Source organism: Chiloscyllium plagiosum, unplaced genomic scaffold (assembly GCF_037043375.1).
Source record: "Chiloscyllium plagiosum isolate Xiang-an unplaced genomic scaffold, Cpla_swu_hap1 HiC_scaffold_9, whole genome shotgun sequence".
In the NCBI taxonomy this organism is placed as follows: Eukaryota; Metazoa; Chordata; class Chondrichthyes; order Orectolobiformes; family Hemiscylliidae; genus Chiloscyllium; species Chiloscyllium plagiosum.
This window is the reverse complement of record NW_028270147.1, coordinates 76,486,135-76,508,939: the sequence shown is the minus strand read 5'-3', so window position 1 is coordinate 76,508,939 and position 22,805 is coordinate 76,486,135. Positions and strand designations below refer to the sequence as shown.

At 42.4% G+C, this 22,805-nt stretch overlaps 1 protein-coding gene across 3 annotated transcripts in view; it reads left to right on the top strand.

Annotated features, from left to right (window-relative positions):
• The window catches only part of nek7 (NIMA-related kinase 7), a 207,595-nt gene that overhangs the window by 58,992 nt on the left and 125,798 nt on the right, over window positions 1-22,805 (top strand). The window contains exon 2 of one of the 3 annotated variants that reach the window (XM_043699783.2): window positions 3,677-3,815. The exons of 1 other annotated variant lie outside the window; for it this stretch is intronic. The gene's annotated coding sequence lies outside the window, so the exon portion shown is untranslated. Of the gene's footprint in view, window positions 1-3,676; window positions 3,816-7,362; window positions 7,488-22,805 lie in introns of those variants that run through there. One more of the 3 variants, XM_087990837.1, reaches the window with a different exon arrangement.

Genomic DNA, 22,805 nt, shown 5'->3' with positions numbered 1-22,805 from the left:
TGGCGCTCCCCCCCTCGCTCTCTGGCGCTCCCCCCCTCGCTCTCTGGCGCTCCCCCCCTCGCTCTCTGGCACTCCCCCCCTCGCACACTCGCGCTCCCCCCCTCAACCCATCGCGCTCCCCCTCTCAACCCATCGCGCTCACTCGCGCTCCCCATCGCGCTCACTCGCGCTCCCCATCGCGCTCACTCGCGCTCCCCATCGCGCTCACTCGCGCTCCCCATCGCGCTCACTCGCGCTCCCCATCGCGCTCACTCGCGCTCCCCATCGCGCTCCCCATCGCGCTCCCCATCGCGCTCCCCATCGCGCTCCCCATCGCGCTCCCCATCGCGCTCCCCATCTCGCTCCCCATCGCGCTCCCCATCTCGCTCCCCATCGCGCTCCCCATCTCGCTCCCCATTGCGCTACCCATCTCGCTCCCCATTGTGCTCTCTCGTGCTCCCCATTGTGCTCTCTCGTGCTCCCCATCGCGCTCTCTCGTGCTCCCCATCGCGCTCTCTCGTGCTCCCCATCGCGCTCTCTCGTGCTCCCCATCGCGCTCTCTCGTGCTCCCCATCGCGCTCTCTCGTGCTCCCCATCGCGCTCTCTCGTGCTCCCCATCGCGCTCTCTCGCGCTCCCCATCGCGCTCTCTCGCGCTCCCCATCGCGCTCTCTCGCGCTCCCCATCGCGCTCCCCATCGCGCGCTCTCGCGCTCCCCATCGCGCTCTCCCGCGCTCTCCCCTCGCGCTCTCCCGCGCTCCCCCTTCGCTCTCTCGCGCTCCCCCCCCGCTCTCTCGCGCTCCCCCCCCGCTCTCTCGCGCTCTCCCCCGCTCTCTCGCGCTCTCTCTCGCGCTCTCCCCCGCTCTCTCGCGCTCTCCCCCGCTCTCTCGCGCTCTCCCCCGCTCTCTCGCGCTCGCTCCCCCCCGCTCTCTCGCGCTCCCCCCCCGCTCTCTCGCGCTCCCCCCTCGCTCTCTCGCGCTCCCCCCCTCGCTCTCTCGTGCTCCCCCCTCTTTCTTACACTCTCTCTCTGATGCTCCCCCTCTCTCTCTCGCGCTCCCCCCTCTCTCTCTCGCGCTCTCCCTCTCGCTCTCTTGCACTCCCCCTCTCGCTCTCTCTCGCGCTCCCCTTCTTGCTCTCTCGCGGTCCCCCTCTCGTTCTCTCGTGCTCTCTCTCTCTGTCTCGTGCACGCACTCTCACCCCTTCTCTTTTGCGCTCCCCCTTTTCTCTCTTCTGTGCTCTCTCTCTCTCGCACGCTCCCCTCTCATGCTGCTCCTCTCTCTCCACTGCACTCTCTTTTGCGCTTCCCCCTTTCTCTGTTTTGTTCCTTCGATCTCTTTCTCTCTTTTGCGCTTAACCCCCCTCCCCTCTTTCTCTCGCCCTTCCGCCCCCTCCACTCGCGCTCCCCTCTCTCCCTCGCGACATCTTCTCTTGCTCTCTCTCCCCTCTCTCTCTTTTGTGCTCTCCCCTGTCTCTTTCGCGTCCCCCTCTCTCTTTTGCGTGCGGTCTCTCTCTCACACACGCCACATCCCACTTTCTCTCTATCTCGCGCTCCCCCCTCTGTCTGTCCCCCCCTCTCTTTTGCACTCCCCCCCCCCCATTTACTCCTCCCTCTCTCTCTCTCGCTCCCCCCTCGCACCGTCCTCCCTCGCTCTCCCCTCTCTCTTTCGTGCTCGCCCCCCTCTTTCGCTCCCCTCTCTCTCTCTCTCTCTATATCTCTCTCACACACGCCACCCGCCACCGCCCTCTCTTTCTTTCTCTCTATCTTGCGCTCCCCCCGTCTGTCCTTCTCTCTCTTGCGCTCCCCCTCTCTCTCGCTCTTCTCCCCTCTCTCTTGCACACCCCCCTTCTCTCTCTCACTTCAGCACTCCCACCCATTTCTCTCTCTCTCTTTCGCGCTTCCCCTTTCTCTCTCTCTCTCTCTCTCTCTCTCTCTCTCTCTCTCTCTCTCTCTCTCTCTCTCTCTCTCTCTCTCTCTCTCTCGCATGCTCTCTTCTCTCTCTCTCTCCTCTCTCTCTCTCTCTCTTCCCTCTCTCTTTCCCCTCTCTCTCTCGTTCTCCTCTCTCTCTCTTCTCCTCACTCTTTCATGCTCACCCCTCTTTTGTTTTCCCCCTCTTCTCTCTCTCTTTCATGCAGGCGCTCCCCCCTCTCGCTCCCCTCACTTGCTCACCGCCCTCTCTCTCTCTCTCTGGCGCTCCTCCTCCTCTCTGTCTGACGGTCTTTCTCATGCTCCCCTCTCGCACTGCCTCTCTCTCTCTCTCTCTCTCTTGCTCCCTGCTCCTGCTCTCCCTGTGTGTGTGTGTGTGTGTGTGTGTGTGTCTCTGTCTCTTTCTCTCCCTCTCTCGCGCTCCACCTCTCTGTCTGTCTCTCTCCTGCTCCGTCCCCCCCTCTCACCGTCTCATGCGCTCTCTCTCTCTCTCTCTCGCTTCCCCTCTCTCTCTCTCTCTCTCTCTCTCTCGCTTCCTCTCTCTCTTTCTCTTGCTACCTCTCTCTCTCTCTTGTGCGTGCGCTCTCTCTCTTGCGTACGCGCGCTCCCCACTCTTTTTCTCTCTCTCTCACGTGCTCCCCCCATCTCTCGCTCTCTCGCACTCCCACTCTCTCTTGAGCTCTCTCTCTCTCTCACAATCCCCCACTCTCTCTCGCATTCCCCCTCCCCCTCTCTTGCTCTCTCGCTGTCCCCCTCTCGCTCTCTTGCTGCCCCCTCGCTCCTGCTCCCACTCCTGCTCTCCCTGTCTCCCTCTCTCTCGTTCCCCCCCCACCTCTCGCTCTCCCCCTCTCTCTCTCTCGCTTCCTGCTCTTGCGCTCCCTGTATGTGTGTGTGTCTCTCTCTCCTGTCCGGTCCCTAATATTGACATGATTAGTATTTATTTATGTCATGTGCATTTGAAAGGATCGATATCGGCCTTGACTGAAGGTTGATAATTAATTAATCTTCCCCCAAATTTCATCATACATGGAACTGCAAAGATTCTAACTGCATGAAAATTAATTTATTTTATTAACGTTCTCAGTGAATACAATATTCTTGTGTACAACTACAATAGTAAATTGTAAAGTGCCACTGATGTGCAAAACAAGCTTTAAGGTTTCATTGACATGTTTTAAGAAGCAGGGCTAAGTTTAAAGAGTGCCTGAAGGATACAAGTGAAGAATGGAGGGATCTGGATTTGGAAGTCCACTTGTAAGACTGCTGTGATTGCACAGTTGCAATTTGTATAGCAAGTTCAGGGGACTAGCCTCAAATCTGAAATCAGGAATAGATTAAGGAGGATTGTAGGTTTGAAGGTAGAATAGAGCGAAAGATTAAAGGAAATGAAAGGAATTTTACGTTGAGTTCTTCATGAAATGGAATTCAATATGTGAATGAGAATAGGGGTAATAAGTGAGATTTGAGGCAGATCATGTTTAGTTGCAGTGTTTTGGATGAACTTTAAGAAATGAGAAGAATGGAAAGTTACCAGAATTAGTGTTGGAATAGTGAAGCTAGTGATTTCAGTGGCATCTTGAAATCTTTGTGAAGACAGAAAATGCATGTGAAATTAGATGGAGAATCTGAGAGAGGCAGGGTGTTGGGATCAAACAAAATTCCTTGACATGCAATAGGCCTAGTTGAAATTTGGGCAGTGGGCAAATAATTTGACAGATAGATGAGCAAGTGAAGTTCGTGGCAAGTTTGGAACACGATGACTTTATTCTTTTCAGCTTTTACAGACTGGCAAGGGAACTGGACAAATGCACTGGATGTCTACAGAAAATCATGTGTGGATGAGGAAGATGGCAGTGGAGTACTTCACTCACCTACCTCCATTGGCCTGTTATATTAAGCCCCAATTAACCCTCAGTATGTACTGGATTTTGTGTTTTGTTTATTTTCTACTCTTGCTTTTAGTGAGTGCAGTTATGCCACATGCTTTGTAATCTTTGCCCTGAATATTTCTAATGATTTTTTAAAGGTAATGTTGAGCATTAGTTTGATTTTTCTGAACTATATCTGCATTAATGTAGTGTGTACGTTTCTGGTTGGGCTAGCATTTGTTGCCCTTGAGAAGGTGGTGCTGAGCTGCCTTCTTGAACTGCTGCAGTCCATGCATTGTAGGGAAGCCCTCTATGCTGTTAGGGACTGAATTCCAGGATTTTGACTAAACGGTGAGTTATTTCCAAGTGACAATGGTGAATGGTTTGAGAGAAACCTGCAGATGATGGTGTTCCTATGAGGAGACAATGGCCTCATTTTGTTATCTAGATAATGTAACTGTTAATCAAGAGCACCAGGTAATGTTCTGTGAACCAGGGTTCGAATCATGCTAGAGCAGATGGTGGAATTTGAATACAATAAAAATCTCTGAAGTTAAAGAGTCAAAGAGTGACTATGAAACCATTGTTATTGCAAGAAAAACCTATCTGATTCACTCATGTCTTTTATGAAGAAAATTTGCAGTCCTGACCTAGTCTGGCTTGCGTATAATTCCAGCCCAACAGTGATATTGCTTACTCTTAATTGCCCCTGACCCAACTTTGCAAGCCACACAATTGTAATAATTGCTACAAAGTATTCACTGAAATCTATTTCTGGTGCAGTCACTTGGCAGAAGGTTTCACTGAACATTTAGGTATGGTGGTGTACACCAATTTGTTTCAATCAGATGATTGACATTGCTTTCACTTAACATCCCCAACCTGTCAATGGCTGAATCATTTTGACTGTGTTTTCTTTGTACTCCTCGCACCATATCCTTCATTCCCCACTAAACTGGGAATTCAACTACTATATTCAGAAGGCTCTTCATCTTTCTTGTTTAAGGTGACAGTGTTTGAAAATGAAGTCCGGCAAGTATGCACACTATTATGTGTTTAAGAAATAAGTATTTGTTATGTTTTGGCAACCAAAGCTGTAGCTAATTGACAGAATTTGAAAGTGTTACATTTATTTGAACTAGCGTCTTTGCAATGCTTTAGCTTGTGGAGGCTGTACAGCTTCATAGACAGGGACATTGTGATGGTGAGTTTCCTGGAGTGTTGGAGTGGTCCTGAGCAGCATATAATTGTGAACCAAATCTCACTGTGTGATTTGCAACTTCTCAATTCTCATTACAGTTGTGAGAAGAAGATGACAAATAGTCCATTGTATATGGTTATTTGACACTATGCTTTTGTTGCGGACCTTGCTGAAAGGAGATTGGTGCTAATCCTTTCTAGTATAAACATTTTTAGATGGGACTATTTGAGAAATATTACAGTGCAATGTATGTAAGGTATACAATAGGTATTCAGTATCTGTACTAAGCAGTTAATTGAGTTTCATTTTTATTGTACACCTGTATGATGTGATGGTGTTATAGTAACTCCTTTTTTCAATTATAGCTGAAGTCTCTTGGCAACGGGTCGTATAGAGATGTTTGCCAACCAATTTAATCCAAATACAAACATTGTCAAAAGGCTTGACGTTGCTGCTATGTTTTATAATACTGTGAATGCTTTGACTTTTGCCAAGCCAACGATGTGAGGGTGTAAATGTACTGCAAGACTTGTATTAGTGCGGAGTCAGCGTGCTGAGGAGGAATCTCTGACCCTTTCATTCCTTTCATGTCTAGTCCAGTCAACAAACAAATGTTTGGCAATCTGACACAGGCAGAGCCAACATTTCAAGACAACTTAAGATGCATGGAGAAATCAAATCATTTAAACGGAGAGAGCAGTGCTTAGGGTTGGGAAGAGTATTATGCAAACATATCGAGTCATAGAGATGTACACAATGGAAACAGACCCTTTGGTCCAACTTGTCCAGACTGACCAGATATTATTAACTAACCTAGTCCCATTTGCCAGCAAGTAGCCCTCCAAACTCTTCCTATTCATATACCCATCCAGATGGCATTTACCAGTTGTAATTGTACCAATCTCCACCACTCATTCTGGTTGCTCATTCCATACATGCACCACCCTCTGCACCCAAGGCGTTTGCTTTGCTTTCCTTTATTGGTCAGAGCATTGAGTATAGGAGTTGGGAGGTCATGTTGCAACTGTACAGGACATTGGTTAGGCCACTTTTGGAATATTGTATGCAATTCTAGTCTCCTTCCTGTTGGAAGAATTTTGTGAAACTTGAAAAGGTTCGGAAAAGAATTACAAAGATGTTGCCAGGGTTGGAGGATTTGAGCTATAAGGAGAGGCTGAATAGGCTGGGGCTGTATCCCTGGAGTGACCTTTATCAAGGTTTACAAAATCATGAGGGGCATGGATAGAGTAAATAGACATGATCTTTTCCCTGGGGTTGAGGAGTCCAGAACTAGAGGGCATAGTTTTAGGGTGAGAGGAGAAAGATTTAGAAAGGACTTAAGGGGCAACTTTTTCATGTAGAGGCTAGTGAGTGTATGGAATGAGCTGCCAGAGGAAGTGGTGGAGGCTGGTAAAACTGTAACTTTAAAAGGCATCTGGATGGGTATATGAATAGGAAGGGTTTAGAGGGATATGGGCCAAGTGCTGGCAAATGGGACTAGATTAGGTTAGGATATCTGGTTGGCATGGATGAGTTGGACTGAAGAATCTGTTTCTGTGCTGTACATCTCTATGACTGTTAAGTATTTTTCATATGCTAAGAATTTAAAAATCAATATATTTGAGTAAGGTTTGAGAAAAATTAGGACAATTCAATTGTTCTTATTCTCTGCTCCACTCATGATTTCCTTCATGCATGTCCGTGAGTCCAGTCTTGCCTTGCCCTAGATTTGGACAGTAAAACAGAGCAGGTGAGCAGGACTATCTGGAGAGGTCTCAAATGTTTTGTTTGTAAGATTGTATCACAGGTGGCTCAGTATATCCGTAATCAGAAGTACAGCAAGTACTGTTCGATCAATGTAGTGGTATGTGGTAGTCTGCAATGTAGTCAAAAATATGTTGCAGAATCTTGTCCCATGCCTTTGAGAACTATTCTAGGCTGTGACAAGGGTTTTGTTTTACAACAGCCATTATTGTGATGGAAGAGACAAATAGGAAAGTATTTGATAGTTCTTGCTTCGAGCTTTTTAATGTAACTCCAAAATAGAGTTTATTCCCTTGAGCTGTCATACACTTCGTCTCATGAACTTGTTGTACCTTCTGCTGAAAGCTATTCAGAAAATGTTGCTTTCTCATTAACTGCCTCCCTCTCCCCATTTGTTTAGTGTTAGATATCACCTCAAACAGTTTTGCATACAAAGGCATGCTTTCTGTTTCTAAGAAGCATGACAAATATTAAATCTTAACTCTTTGTTAGTATGTTTGGAACATTTGTTTTCTTCACATCCTTGTGCAGAATCACGAGAAATTGCTTTTGATTATTATCTCAAATTGTTTGTTTGAAATTTTGAATAGACCTTTTTTGATTTGTTGTAATGTTTCTGCAAAAACAGTTGTCAAAGCCAAGAAGGTGGAGAAGACTAGAGCATTGTGAATTCAAATGAAGATGAAATAAAAATTATGTGCACTGTGAAATTCTGACAGAGTGCTGTGAAAGGAAGTTGTGTTCACCACATTGGTTTGTATATTTTCAGATTTTTCTTACATGTAATTGACGACCATGTAAATTATTGCATAGGATACCAAGATGGTAATTGCAAAATATAGACAGCTATGACTAACTTAAAGACAAATGCCAATTGCAATAATTCAGTTAATATGGCACGACCATATTTCACAATCATTGCTTTCTTTCATAATCATTGAAGTATGATGCTTGATTATGATGATTCTTTTTATGAATGGATTTACTGTTTTATTCATTTTTTATGGTGTTGTTTGTGATGATTGAGTTTCCATAGATGACTTTAAGATAGTGCTTTGATTTTATAACCTTTTCATTGTATGCTTGATAAGAAATACATTTTGGTTGTTAGAAAACCTACTGAGTCTTACTATCTTAATTGCAAAGCTACATAACGGAGAAATAGCAGAAGTAGGCCATTCAACCCATCAAACCTGCTTTGCCATCCAGTGATGTGGCAGATTTAGTTGTACCATCAACTCTCATATTGATTGAAAAAAAACTTAATCTCACTTATCCTTGAACATTTTCAATGAATCTGCCTTCATTGCTTTCTGGGCCAGGGAAATCTAAAGACTAACAACCTTCATAAGAAATTTATCTCTGATTTAATTTGGCAATTTCTTTTAGGTATTTTCCATATCAGACTGTGCAGAGACGTTATCTCGCACTTTAAAAAGCAGGTGAGACTTGAACCCACGTCTCCTGGCTTAGAGGTAGGGATACTACACTGCATCTCTTTATGTTTAACCTCTACATCCTAGTTCTGGATACTCTCATGAGGGAAAACATTGTCTCACTATTCACCCTGTAAAGTCCTCTCAAAATATTTTAAAAAGATCATCGCCTATTCTTCTAAACTCCAGTAAATATATGCCCTACATTCTTCACCTGATGACATAACCCCTTTTTCCCAGGAATCAGCAATTTATGCCTTCCGAACTGCTTCTGATGCAAGTATTCTTCCTTATACAAAACTGTACTCTGTTTCCAAGTCAATGCCCTGCATGGCTGTAGCAAGACTACGCCCACCATTCAATTTTTCTAATCCATCCAATTTGTGTTAAGTGCATTTCCCTTCCAAAACACTGTTCCTATGCGGTAACTTCCTGTGAATCATGTCCAAGGAAACCCAGATACTTCCACATTGCAGCACTCTGCAGTCTCTCTTCATTTAAATAATACAGCAAACTTTGTTTTAACCAGCACCTAATGAACTGGCACGCTCGATAAACCAGCAAAAATTATATCCCACAAATACTGGAAGTTTGCTATTATCACAATCTCAACAATGAACAAGTAGTCAGTTGATGGTACTAATGAGAAGGCTGTCTGCTGATAAGTTTTATTTAAAGCAACGTTAAAGAGTTGTACAGCATTGCCTGTGTTTGGTCCATGTACCTCTAAACCTTTCCTGTTCATGCATCTGTCCAAACTTCTTTGAAATGTTATAACTGTACCTGCATCTACCACTTCATCTGGTAGTTCGTTCCACATTTGAACCACCCTCTATTTGACTCCCATCCCTTTTAAGTCTGTCTCCTCTTAACTTAAGCCTTTGCCTTCTAGTCTTGAACTCTCCCACCATAGGGAAAAGACCTTTGCTATTCACCTTATCTTTGCCCCTCATGGTTTTGTAAACCACTACAAGGTCAGTCCTCAACCTCCTATGCTCCAGTGAAAAATGTCCCTATCCAGCCTCTCCTTATAACTCCAACTCTCCAGTCCTGGCAACATCCTGGCAAATCTCATCTGAACCTGCTCCAATTTAATAATATCCTTCCAATAGCCACCAGAACCGTACACAGTACTCCAAAACTGGCCTCACCAATGTCCTGTACAACCTCAACATGATGTCCCAACTCCTATACTAAGCAATGAAGGCAAGAGTGGTAAATGCTGCCTTCACCATCCTGTCAACCTGTGATGCAAATTTCAAAGAACTGTGCCTGAACCCCAAGGTCTCTCTGTTCGACAACACTACCCAAGGCCCTTATTAACTTTATAAGTCTTGTCCTTGTTCATCTTAACAAAATGTAATAACTCGCATTTATCCAAATCAAAGTCTATCTGTCACTCTTTGGCCCATTGACCCACACATCAAGATCCCTTTGTAATCTTAGATCACCTTCTTCATTGTTCACTACAGCACCAATTTTGGTGTCACCCACAAACTTAGTATCCATGTCTCCTAAATTCCCATCCAAATCATTTGTATAAATGACAAGCAACAGTAGACCCCTGTGGATCACCACTGGGTACAAACTTCCAGTCTGGAAAAACAACCCTCTCCCACCACTCTGTTTCCTACCTTCAAACCAATTTTGTATCCAGTTAGATCCCTGAACCCCATGTGATCTAATTTTACTAATCAGTCTACTGTGTAGAACTTGTCAAAGGCTTAAACGTAGTCCATTCAGACAATGTCTGCTTCTCAGCCCTCATCTATCTTTTTGGTCACGTCCTCAAAAACAAAACCTAGTCAAGTTTGAGAGATATTATTTCGTACAAAGTGATTTGTCCTGTAAATCAAGGATAAAAATGATGTGTATAAAGTTTCCATTACTTTGTGTATATTTTACATTATGTGGACCTCTTGATCAACCAGAATATTAGATCAACTGGTACACTACTGGTCCCTCTTCCTGCCAAAGTGAACAAGTTCACTTTCACTGAAACTTTTTATGGCTTGTTGGCACCCTTTTAGTTTCTGCTTCAATTTTAAAATAACCAGCAAAAGCTTTGGTGTTTAAACAAGTTAAAAAGTTTAGGTTGATAGTAGAAAATAAAACAATTAAGTTTTCAGTTTAAGTCTTTGTAGCTGTAATTTAGCTATGTGACACTGAAAGATACGTACAGCCTGATGTTACTTTCATATTTAAGATCATTTCAGGCCTACTTGCTTGAAGATTTTTCTGTCTGAAGTCAAAGTTGAAACGTCAAATCTGTTTCAGCAGCTGCAGTAGTGACAAAGTTGGTGGTTGCTGCCAGGGTTGGATGGAGTGAGAACTCCTTTGATTTTGCTTTTTCAAATTTGCAATTTGTGTCCCTAGGTCATGTGATTCAGTACAATGATCTTTCAGTGTGGTTTACTTTCCTGTTTTCTTGCTTTGAAAACCACCCGTCTATTGGTGTCTCTGCATTCCTGCCGGGGAGCTTTTGTAAAAAAAAAAGGTGGCACACAGCCTGTCTTGTACAGATCAAAATTTAAAATAGTTAATCATACTTCCAAGTTGATGCATTGGGTTACCTTTCAATGGAGACAATTAGCTTTTGTTGTGGTTCTGTTCACCGAGCTGGGAATTTGTGTTGCAGACGTTTCGTCCCTTGTCTAGGTGACATCCTCAGTGCTTGGGAGCCTCCTGTGAAGCGCTTTCCTCCGGCATTTGTAGTGGTTTGAATCTGCCGCTTCCGGTTATCAGTTCCAGCTGTCCGTTGCAGTGGTCGGTATATTGGGTCCAGGTCGATGTGCTTATTGATTGAATCTGTGGATGAGTGCCATGCCTCTAGGAATTCCCTGGCTGTTCTCTGTTTGGCTTGTCCTATAATAGTAGTGTTGTCCCAGTTGAATTCATGTTGCTTGTTATCTGCGTGTGTGGCTACTAAGGATAGCTGGTCGTGTCGTTTCGTGGCTAGTTGATGTTCATGGATGCGGATCGTTAGCTGTCCTCCTGTTTGTCCTATGTAGTGTTTTGTGCAGTCCTTGCATGGGATTTTGTACACTACATTGGTTTTGCTCATGCTGGGTATCGGGTCCTTCATTCTGGTGAGTTGTTGTCTGAGAGTCGCTGTTGGTTTGTGTGCTGTTATGAGTCCTAGTGGTTGCAGTAGTCTGGCTGTCAGTTCGGAAATGTTCTTGATGTATGGTAACGTGGCTAGTCCTTTGGGTTGTGGTATGTCCTCGTTCCGTTGTCTTTCCCTTAGGCATCTGTTGATGAAATTGCGTGGGTATCCGTTTTTGGCGAATACATTGTATCGGTGTTCTTCTTCCTCTTTTTTTTTCAATTCTGGTGTACTGCAGTGTGTTGTGGCCCTTTTGAATAGTGTCTTGATGCAACTTCTTTTGTGTGTTTTGGGGTGGTTGCTTTCATAGTTCAGGACTTGGTCTGTGTGTGTGGCTTTCCTGTATACCTTTGTGGTGAATTCTCTGTTAGGTGTTCTCTGTACCATCACGTCTGGGAATGTGAGTTGGTTGACCGTTTCTTCCTCTCTAGTGAATCGGATTCCTGTGAGTGTGGCGTTGATGATCTGGTGTGTGTTCTCTATTTCTGTGTTTTTAATGATTACAAAGGTGTCGACCACAATTAGCTTTTAGCTGTCAGCCATTAACTTGGGATGAGCTGTCATTTTCGGATTGTGTTGAGCTTGGAAGTGCAATTCACTCATCCAGGGGAACTATTGCTAAGGAGTTTCTGTTTACTATTGGAAATGTTCATTTAGTTTTTCATGGTCTCTTGTGATTTCTTCCTAAGATGTGCTAATCTCAAAACCAGCTGAAAACCAAGAGATTAATCATTTGACTCTGGGGAGCCACTTTGTATGACTGTTTGACCATTTTAAAGACATAATAGGAAGAAAGTTGTAAAATTGTATGAATCTTGCTTGGATTTTTCATCATATATTGTTTTGTTGCCTGTTGAATTGTTGCAAAATGTGAATGAATGTACATTTCCTTTTGTGTGTAATGTTTTAACCAGTGCAATGACAGGATTTAATCAGTGTTATAAATTCTGAATTCACATATGTTGAATAATTTTGTGCCAATAATTGTCATTAGTTTCAACTAAAATTGTGTCCCTGCTTGAAGGACAGAAATCATGTGGTTATTCTCATCAAAAGAATATTTTTGTTGTTGATATGTGCTGTGCTTTTTTTTAATAATCAGCCAATTTGGACATGTCATGACATACCTCTATAAGAATCATATCCTGAGGGCGTTACTTGAACCTGGACTTCCTGGTCCATGAACGTGATGCTACCATTGTGCCCCCAGACCCCCTACTCTTTTACTGAGTGTGTGTTTTGATTCAGACACATCTTCTTTCTCTTGCCCTGGTTTTCTACACCACACAACTGCTGCCTTGAAAGCCATGTTAGATTATATTATTGAACTTCCCCTTTGTTCAGACGCTGCTCTCCTCCCCTTCAAATATGCCATTGTCATCCAGATGGAACACAAGGTCCTTCATTTCTTGTAAGTAGACCACAGCATCTTTAACCTCCCTTTTCTTTTAAATTAATGCAATCTGGTCAACTCCTTCCTAAAATTCCATGATATATTCACTGCAATCAAATATTCACCCTGCCCTACATTACTAAGATGGCTGCTAACAATGTTACGATCTTTCACTGCTCATCTTCAGTCTCAGCCTATGAAGTTTTTGATTAGTTCAATTGCTCCGTCTCATTCAACCTCTTTCTTCATTCATTCTGTTGCATAAGACCAAATTACCTGATTCCATTGTTTATCTAATTGCTACTGTATTGATTCTTGTACCAACATCTGAGAGGCTTTCAAGAGCCTATCCTGGGGCGCATTGTATTCCTCATCTGCATGCTCCTGTTCATGATCCGATCTAAAACCATATCGGGTTCCACATAATAACCACCTACCTCATCCCTCTTTATAGGCCTCTTTACTGTCTTCAATTTCATACACTGGTGATTGAACACTGGATAAGTAGAAATTTCTTTTAGATTGAGATTGAACCCAGATTCTTCAGTCCCTGTCACAAACCTAGCTGCTGTTTCTGTCCTTTCCCTTAGAAACTTGGCTGAACTAGACTGTTTACAACCTTAATGTTGCATTGATGGTGTGATGAACTTCTGACCACAGATCCATCCACTCATCACCAAGAGGTCCAGTTTGCATTTCTAATATTGCCCAACATTTTCAATGCTCCTCTTTGTTTCTTATTGAAGCCCTCATCCGTGCCTATGCACTTAATAACAGGATTTCACCAATTATGGGTTTGTTAAAAGGCTCCTTTCACCAGAGCTAAGATTCATATAGCTATAATTCAGATAACTGCTTTCAAGACAAGGAAGGATTCCAAAACAGGAAGAAAGATGGCAGCTAGACCACATAAATGTCAGATAATCACCAGAAGAAGATGGGGGGGGAAAAGCCTTTGCACAGAGGGTGGTGAGAAGATGGAATTGTACAGGTGATCCACATAAATAAGTGATCCTAGAACAGAATCTTAGACAAACAACCATCATCCTTCATTCTGAAATGAAATATTTACCATGACTTGTCGTATGACCTTCAGCCATTTTTTAATTGAAGCTGGCACATAGCTTCTCTCCATGAATTTTAATTTTGTCAACCGGCCTTCTCAAATGCGTTCCTACAATCCATATACAGTCGGTAAAATTTGCTACATCCTTTTACGAATCTTCTCTCTTAACATCATTACGTCTCTTGTCTCCTCTTGTTCCAATATTTTGTCAATCCCATTTTCCTTGACTTTTACCAGTTCTCACGAAAGATCACAGACTTGAAAGCCATTTTATGTGCCTGAAATAATATAAATTGTGCAAGTTGGATATGATAACAAGTTGTTGTAGTTGACATGTAAAAGATCTTATGGCAGTATTCAAAGGACAACGGAGGTAATGTTAAGTTTTAACCATTGCTTTGGCCTCAGGTGGAGTATTGTAGCCATATCAGGCTATTAATCATTAGCCAGGGTTTAGAGACAGTTCCGAGGAGTTTTGCTCGAATCGTACCAGTGTTAAGGGACTTTATTTAAATGGTGAGACTGAAGAGACTGATCTTGTTCAGTTTATTCCAGAGAAGGCAAATAAAAAGCAAATGCTTTGTCCGAATGCTGGACATTGCAAACTTTTGTGGCCAGTTTTTGCTGAGTCATCACTAAAATGAAAGAAACACGGCAACCAATTTGCCCACAACGTCATCCACAAACAGCGGCATAAAAATGACTAGATAGTCTGATTGAGGAAGAGATATTGATGAGCTATTGGCAATAAATTCCTATTTTGCTTCACGATCGTACTGTGGGTTATTTTCTTACATAAATCAGGTAGGGAACTTAATTTGTCTCATCAGAAAGACAGCAATTCAACAGTGTTTCCTTATAAAGTGGAGTGCCAGACTTGGTTTTTGACGCAGATGGTTGATAAATTAATTTACTTAAAATTATGAAGGCTTTGATTGCAGAAATTAGTTCCACTGTTTAAAGGATTTGTAATCAGTGGATATGGATTTATCATAATTGGCAAAACCAGTGATCTACTGGTCAGAGCTTGAAAAGGAAATATTTAAAGGTTATTTGCAAAAAAAAGATAGGGGAGTGGGACTAATTGCATTCTAACTCAGTTGTTGTTGAGTTACTTATCTTTTGGGATTTTGGTGAAGTTGAAGTGATTGTGAGATCCAGCAACATTTTTATAAATTTGAACATTAATCCCGATTGCATCTCCGAAAACGTTGACTGATGCTGCATGTTTAAGGTGCAAATACATTTCATGAATTATATAAATTGCTTGCGCAGAGTTCAAAAATACTATTGACTCATGAACATGTAATTATTATTGCAGAATTATTGAGAGAAGTATAATGTGTGTGCCTAAACCCAGTGTTACTTGAAAAAATGCTGCTCCCAGGAGAAAACAGCTGTGTTATTGAAACAACTGCAGAAAATAATCTTTTACTGAAGTGCTCTTGAATTATTTTAACCTGTAAAAGTTGAACATTTAATCTACTCTAGAATATTTTCATTTTTCCACTGTCAATATCTGATATACAATATTATAAATACAGCTTCTTCAAACCATTATTTTTATTTTCTTGTTTGTAATTTTCATTTGCTGTGCTGAAACAAGCTCCCTATTAAATGAAATGCATGAGGAACAACTTGTATATGTATTTTTTTAATGGAATATTGTGATTTCTCTCATTTTTAATTAACCTGATCAAATACATTTTGATGCTCATCTGGAGCTGGTGGGACTTGAGCATCAGCCTTCTGGCCCAGAGGTAGGGACACTACTACTGTGCCACAAGAACCCTTTAACTGTATAAAATTTGGAACCGAGAACAGCATTGGAACTGATTTAAATATGTGATTGGTTGATTTATACTTGCTTTTAATACAATGGAAAAAAAACCTAATTTCTTAGCATTAGAGGAATGAAACTGGATGTTGGGAGTTACAGGCTTAAGATGAAAACAAAGAATTACAAAGTAATGGGGAGCCTTATTATTAATATTGCCACTGAAAACAAAAACCATAGCAGGTCAGGCAGCATCCATTGAGAGAGAGTAAGCTAACGTTTCGAGTCTAGGTGACTCTTCATCAGCTGATGTAAAGTATGGAGGGGGCAGCATATGTACAATGGTGGTGGGGTAGAGAACTGGGGGAAGAAAGGTTGCCGATCGTGGAAATGAAGCGATTGGAATGTGAGAATGGCAGAAAAATTATGTGTCTTACAGTCAGAATGGAAAGAACAGATAGTCCCGCTGCAGGGCGGGTGGGGGGGGGGGGGGGGGGGGGCGGGAGACAGAGAATGCAACACAAGTAAGGGAAGGGAAGAAAGGGAAGGAATTGGAATGGGTCCACAGTCTGAAGGTGTTGAACTCAATATCCAGAAGGTTGTAAAGTGCCTCGTCTGAAGATGAGATGTTTGCACTGTGATTTGCTGGAGCATTGCAGCATGCAAAGGACAGACAAGTGGCATGCGAGCAGGATGCTGTGTTAAAATGATCAGCTACAAAAGGGTCAGAATCATGCTTGTCCATGGACAGAAGGTGTTTTACAAAATGCTCACTGGTCTGCATTTAGTTTCTCCAAAGTAGAGTCAGCCACATTGGGTACAGCGAATGCAATACACCTGATTGGAGGATGTACAGGTGAAATGCAGCTTCACCTGGAAAGAAAGTTTCGGCTCTTGGATGGTGAGCAGGGAGGAGGTGAAGGGGTGGATGCTGCACATTCTGCAGTTACATGGGAAGGTGACATTGGGGTTGGGTGGGATAGGGGGTGGAAGTCTGTATATGCGTGTTAGTGGTCTAGGAAAGGACTAGGTTTTCCCAGAGGAAATGCTCTCTGTGAAATGCAGACGGAGGCATGAGGGGAAGATGTGTTTGGTGGTGGCATTCTGTTGGAGTTGTCTGAAATGGCAGTGAATGATCCTTTGAATGCTGAGGCTCGTGGGATGAAAAGTGAGGACAAGTGGAACCCAAACACGCTGTTTTGAGTGATGGGAAGGGGCAAGGTGGAAACACAGGTGATGGATTGGATGTGGTTGAGGGCCCTGTCGACAACTTTGCTTTTTAACTAACAAAGCGTACTGTATTGCATGACAGGGATCTCACTTATGAACAAGATACCATACTGGTGTAATTTTAAATGTCCAACATACAAACTTTTCCTGTATTTAAGAACAGCTATTTTATATTTTCCTGCATTCTGTTCCAACTTGTATATAAATCAACTTGCAAACAGACTTACAACTGGAACCCATTTGCAACCTGGGGATTGCCTCATGTTACTGTAGAGCGTGTTGTTTCATATTTTGACATTTGGAAACAAATAGATTGTGGCACAATGCTTTGTATTGTGTGCTTCAAACTAGCATTTCCAAAACACACAAACCATCTAAATTATTTAGAAGCTGTTATTAGTTCAATGTTTATTTTGTAGAAAATAATGTATTATCAGAAAACTGTAAACATTTGACAAAAAACAATTAATTAATTTCTTATGCCCAGCCAGTATAGGGCATGCATTTTAGCATATGGCAAAATTATTAATCTTGGATACTAAAATGTTCTTTTCAAGCAGGTTTAAATTTTTACTGTTTTTGTTTTATTGGGGAAAATAAACATGGAGAGAAGCTAGTAGTGGAGAAGAATAAACTTCAGTCAGCCTCTCATTTTTTTGAAAGTGAAATAAGTGTCCATTCTGAGATGTGCAGTGGAAAGTAAAACAAAGTTATACATCACTGAAGGAAGTTTAAAAAAAGTAGTAAGGGATTCTACAAATACATTAAGGACAGAAGAATAACAAGGGAGAAAATAGGGCCCCTTGAGCCGCAGGAGAGAGGGGAGATACTAAATGAATGTTTTGCACTAGTATTTACTGTGGAGAACAATTTGGAAGATTGTGAGTTTAGGGAAATAAATAGCGACATCTTGAAAAATGTCCATATTACCGAGAAGTTGGTGCTGGATGTCTTAAAATGCATAAAGGTGAATAAATCCCCGGGACCACCGCGGGTATTCCCTCGGACTCTGTGAAAAGCGAGAGAAGTGATTGCTGGGCCCTGTACTGAGATATTTGTATCATCGATAGCCATAGGTGAGATGCCAGAAGACTAGAGGTTGGCTAATGTGTTGCCACTGTTTAAGAAAGGTGGTAAGGAAAAGCGAGGGCAATATAGACCGGTGAGCCTGACATCAATGGTGGACATATTGTTGGAGGGAATCCTAAAGGACTGGATTTACATGTATTTGGAAGGGCAAGAACTGATTACGGATAGTCAACATGGCTTTGTGCATGGGAAATCATGTCTCACTAACTTGATTGAGTTTATTGATGAATTACCAAAGAGGATTGATTAGGGACAGAGCAGTGGATGTGATCTATATGGACTCCAAGAAGGCGTTCAACAAGTTTCAACAAGGTAGACAGGTTCACAAGGTTAGATCACATGGATACAGGGAGAGCTAGTCATTTCAAAACAGAATTGGCTCAAAGGTCAAAAACAGAGGCTAGTAGTGGAGGGTTGCTTTTTAGACCGGAGGCTTGTGACCAGCTGTGTGCACCAAGGATTGGTGCTAGGTCTATTGATTTTTGTCATTTATGTAAATGATTTGGCTGTGAACATTGGAGGTATGGTTAGTAAGTTTGCAGCTGACACCAAACTTGGAGGTGTAGTGGACAGCGAAGAACATTCGGGATCTTGATCAGATGGGTGAATTGGCTGAGGTGTGGTAGATGGAATTGAATTTAGATAAGTGTGAGGTGCTGTATTTTGGAAACGCAAATCAGGGCAGGACTTGTACACATAACAGGAAGGTTCTGGTGAGTGTTGCTGAACAAAGAGACCTTGGAGTGCAGGTGAATAGTTCTTGAAAAGTGATTTCGCAGGTAGACAAAATAGTGAAGAAGGCATTTGTATCTTTTGCCTTTGTAGGTCAGTGCATTGAGCATAGGTGTTGGGAGGTCATGTTGCATCTGAATAGGATATTGGTTAGACCAGTTTTGGAATACTGCATGTAATTCTGGTCTCCCTCCTATAGGAAATGTCGTCCCGTTTCTGTATCCCCTTATCAGTCGAAGCAAGCAGTCAGAAACGCAGTATGTCTGTACCATCTTTACCTTTTATTCCGAGCCATGGAGAGAGAGAAAGCGATCGCCCACGTACACAAAGACATGAGTTCTCTGCCTTTCAAACAGCAGATTCTTACGGAATTATATAGTCACTTACAGGGAGCAGCATCCACATAAAGCAATGTCTGTATTAATTGGGTGACCATTACCATCAGCGAGCATCAACGGTAAAGATTAAGCCATCTGGCACGACACAATGGATGTTTTTTACCTTATTAACTGGCATTACACAGTGAATGTTCTTTACCTTGTTAAACCGCTATCCTTGCCTCCAGCACCTCATTGTTTACTGCAAGTTCTTATCTGGTCAAACCCATGCTAGCTGAGCCTTTGTCAAGCAACCCTAAACTTAACTCTTTCCCTACCTGCTCATACCTTATGCACTTTCTCAGAAGGATGTTCTGAAACTTGAAAGGGTTCAGAAAAGATTTACAAGGATGTTGCCAGGGTTGGAGGATTTGAGCTACTTGGAGAGGCTGAATAGGCTGGGGCTGTTTTCCCTGGAGTGTCGGAGGCTGAGGGGTGACCTTATAGAGATTTATTAAATTATGAGGGACATGGATAGGGTGAATAGCCAAGGTCTTTTCCCCAGGTTGGGAGGTCGAAAAGACTTCCTAGTTTAAGGTGAGGGAGGAAAGATATAAAAGGGACCTGAGGGGCAACTTTTTCACAGAGGGTGATGTGTGTATGAAACGAGAGCCAAAGGAAGTAATGGAGGCTGGTAAAATTACATTTAAAAGGCATCGGGATGGGTATATGAATAGGAAGGGTTTAGAGGGATATGGACCAGGTGCTGGCAGATGGAACTAGATTAATTTAGGGTGTTCAAAGTTTAGGAGAAGATTTGTAGCTCGGGTGCTCATTGTTGTGGTTCTGTTCGCCGAGCTGGGAATTTGTGTTGCAGACGTTTTGTCCCCTGTCTAGGTGACATCCTCAGTGCTTGGGAGCCTCCTGTGAAGCGCTTCTGTGATGTTTCCTCTGGCTTGCTCCGGAAGCGGCAGGTACAAATCGCTATAAATGCTGGAGGAAACATCACAGAAGCACTTCACAGGAGGCTCCCAAGCACTGAGGATGTCACCTAGACAGGGGACGAAATGTCTGCATCACAAATTTCCAGCTCGGCGAACAGAACCACAACATTAATTTAGGATATCTGGTCAGCATAGACGAGTTGGACCAAAAGGTCTGATTCCATGCTGTACATCTCTATGACTCTCCAGTTGATCTCAGCTCTGAGTTCAATTTGATAAAATCAGCTGATAACCCTGCACCTTATGAGTGAGAACTTACTGAATTTGTTTTTATTTTGCTATCATGCTGCTTTTCCCAGGCGAATCGACTGTTGACATTTTCTGTTTAAATGTAGCCAACAATCTTTATTAATACAGTATTGAGGGGACATGTGCTCAGCTATCATTTTTTACTGTGCTGTGAATACCTTGTCAAAGTCAAATTATGCTCACTGACTGGGCAACAAGCAAACATGTCCAACAAGAACAAGTACAAAATGTCCTCTTTTATCCTTCAGACATCTCCCGATTGTTCAAAAATAACGCGCCTACCCCCCCCCCCCCCCCCCCCCCCCCCCCCCCCCCCCCCACTTCGTCCTGCAAATTGAGACATAATTTATAAAATCCTGGATAATTTGAATTCGCATTCAAATAGATATATAGATATATTTGAGCTGTTTTGTGATGAGATCATTCACTGTAAATCACTTTGACATTTTAGTACTTAATAGAATAACAGTGAGGCCAGTCTAGAGAGTTATGGATGAGACATCAGGTGAATCTGTAAAATGTGTTAAATAATCTTATTCAATTGTATGAAAACCTAGAAAGTGTCTGATGTGAGCTGTTCAAATTTACAGACATTTGTTGGTTCTTAATTGAATTATAAATGGAAGAAGACCCCCCCCCCCCCCAATTCTCAGTCCAATGTGAGAATGATAAAATCTCTTGTGTCATCGTTAAGTTCATTTTGCTTCTCTGTTGTGCTCAAATTTTGCATCTCTACATTTTTCAAGTTCCCATTTGAGTTGAGATTTGTACCATTTAAAGACATGTTTTCATAACTTGCCTTGAATTGCACGTGGATAATTTAAATTCAATGCAATTTTAATTCAAGTGTACACGAATGAAGGTCAATAGAAATTTGAGTTACGAGCATTTGGATTTACTTCCACTGTAAACAGTAGAAACAATGTCAGCATGAGAAATCAGTTTGGATAGATAGATGAATATAAAGGGTCAAAATATTTCCTTGAGTGATGGGGGGAGAAGGATACATGCCAACACAAACTTTCAGTTGACTAGCCTATTGCACTTTCGTAAGTGTTACATACTACTCAACCTTCAAGCTCAAGCAATACCGGTGAGTGGAGTCTGAGAAAGAGAAAGGGAACGGGCTCTGAGCAGCCTCCGCTTTTCTGAAGCCAGGTCCCTTGATCAGTGAGGGATCACACCCATTGCCAACAAGGGTGCAGGCAAAGCTGCCTGCATGGCATGTCAGTTAACCAGTAATGGTAAGAAGAAACCCTTAAGTGGTCAGTAGTTGTCACCTTGAAGGCCTTAGTTGGTGTTTGGGTGGGTTGACAGCATGTAAGCCCTTCCGGCCTGGATTTAACCAAACATAGGTCAGAAGATGATGAGATCTTCACTCAGAATCATCCTTCATTTCATATAGATGGTCCTCACCAAGTCCATACTCAATGAGTGCAGGAGGTGGTGGGAGATCGGGGCAGGGAAAAAAATTCTGCCCAATATGTAGGGGCAGAGTCAAGATATATTACTGCATCTGAACAACGTTGATCTTCGTCTGCACATGAGAACAACGGTTGTGACACAATGGTAATCTTGCAACAAAGGTGAAGAATTATTAAACTTCTGGACTGTTTTGGCTACATTTTGTGAATACAGGTGTTCAATATAGTCTTTTGCCTATTGGGGTATTTAGTCAGTTTATATTGGTCAGTGAGAAGGGCATTTTTTGCAGAGATGTTACTTACTCAGTGATAATTTGTTTCTGATGTCCTAGAAAAAAATGGAATTGTGGAATTTAATTTCAAAGTATCAAAAGCATTTGCAAATTTGATTAATAAAATGGAGCATAACATTTCCAGTCACAAGTCAATGGCTGTATTCTTTTTGGTTCACAGTTGACCATCTTCTGGGAGACAATGAAAATGAGCATGGATGGCTTGTTATGCTGTAATGCAGGAAATGAGTTTTGACATGGAGCGAGCAATATATGTGTAGTGTGTAGCTCATTCCCAATGCACAAGGATTGAATTCAAATAGCAGTGCAATTTTACTCTTATCAAAAGAGTTCAGTGGATATGCTCAGACTATAAGGTTATGAAATGTTCAGGCTGATGCTGTGTACATCACTCATGACTCCATTGCAGTTCATGCGAAGGATATGCAAATCTTTAGAGAAGAGCACTGCCTGCCCTCATGTCGAAATTGAATTTATTTTGGATAAATATTTTTAAGATTAGGTTTGTCAGTTAACTGCTAGCAGAAAAATAGTTCACCTTCACATTGCAACATGCAATGCTACTTTGCCTGCCCTCTGCCTAAGTTTGACAAGGCATATCCGTGAAAATGAACCTATCCCGACTGGATGCTTAATATACTCACAGTTATGTATGAAGTGCTGAAAGTATTCAAAATTAAGTAAAATTTTTGATCTCTTGCCATTGGAACGTAGCTGTTCTTTAAAACAAACTATTTTGTAAACATGTCTTGATCATATTGTTAACCTATGAGGTGAGAGTATGTTGCCACATGTTTATGATATACAGATAGTGCCTTATTTTGTACATTGCTTTGGTGACTGTGTGCATGGGCAGTCTCTGACAAAAGGTGCATTTTTAACGGAGTAAGGGCAATCATGTACTTTCAACCTCTTGATAGCAGTTTTAAGTGATTCACTTAGATATCAGCTTTAT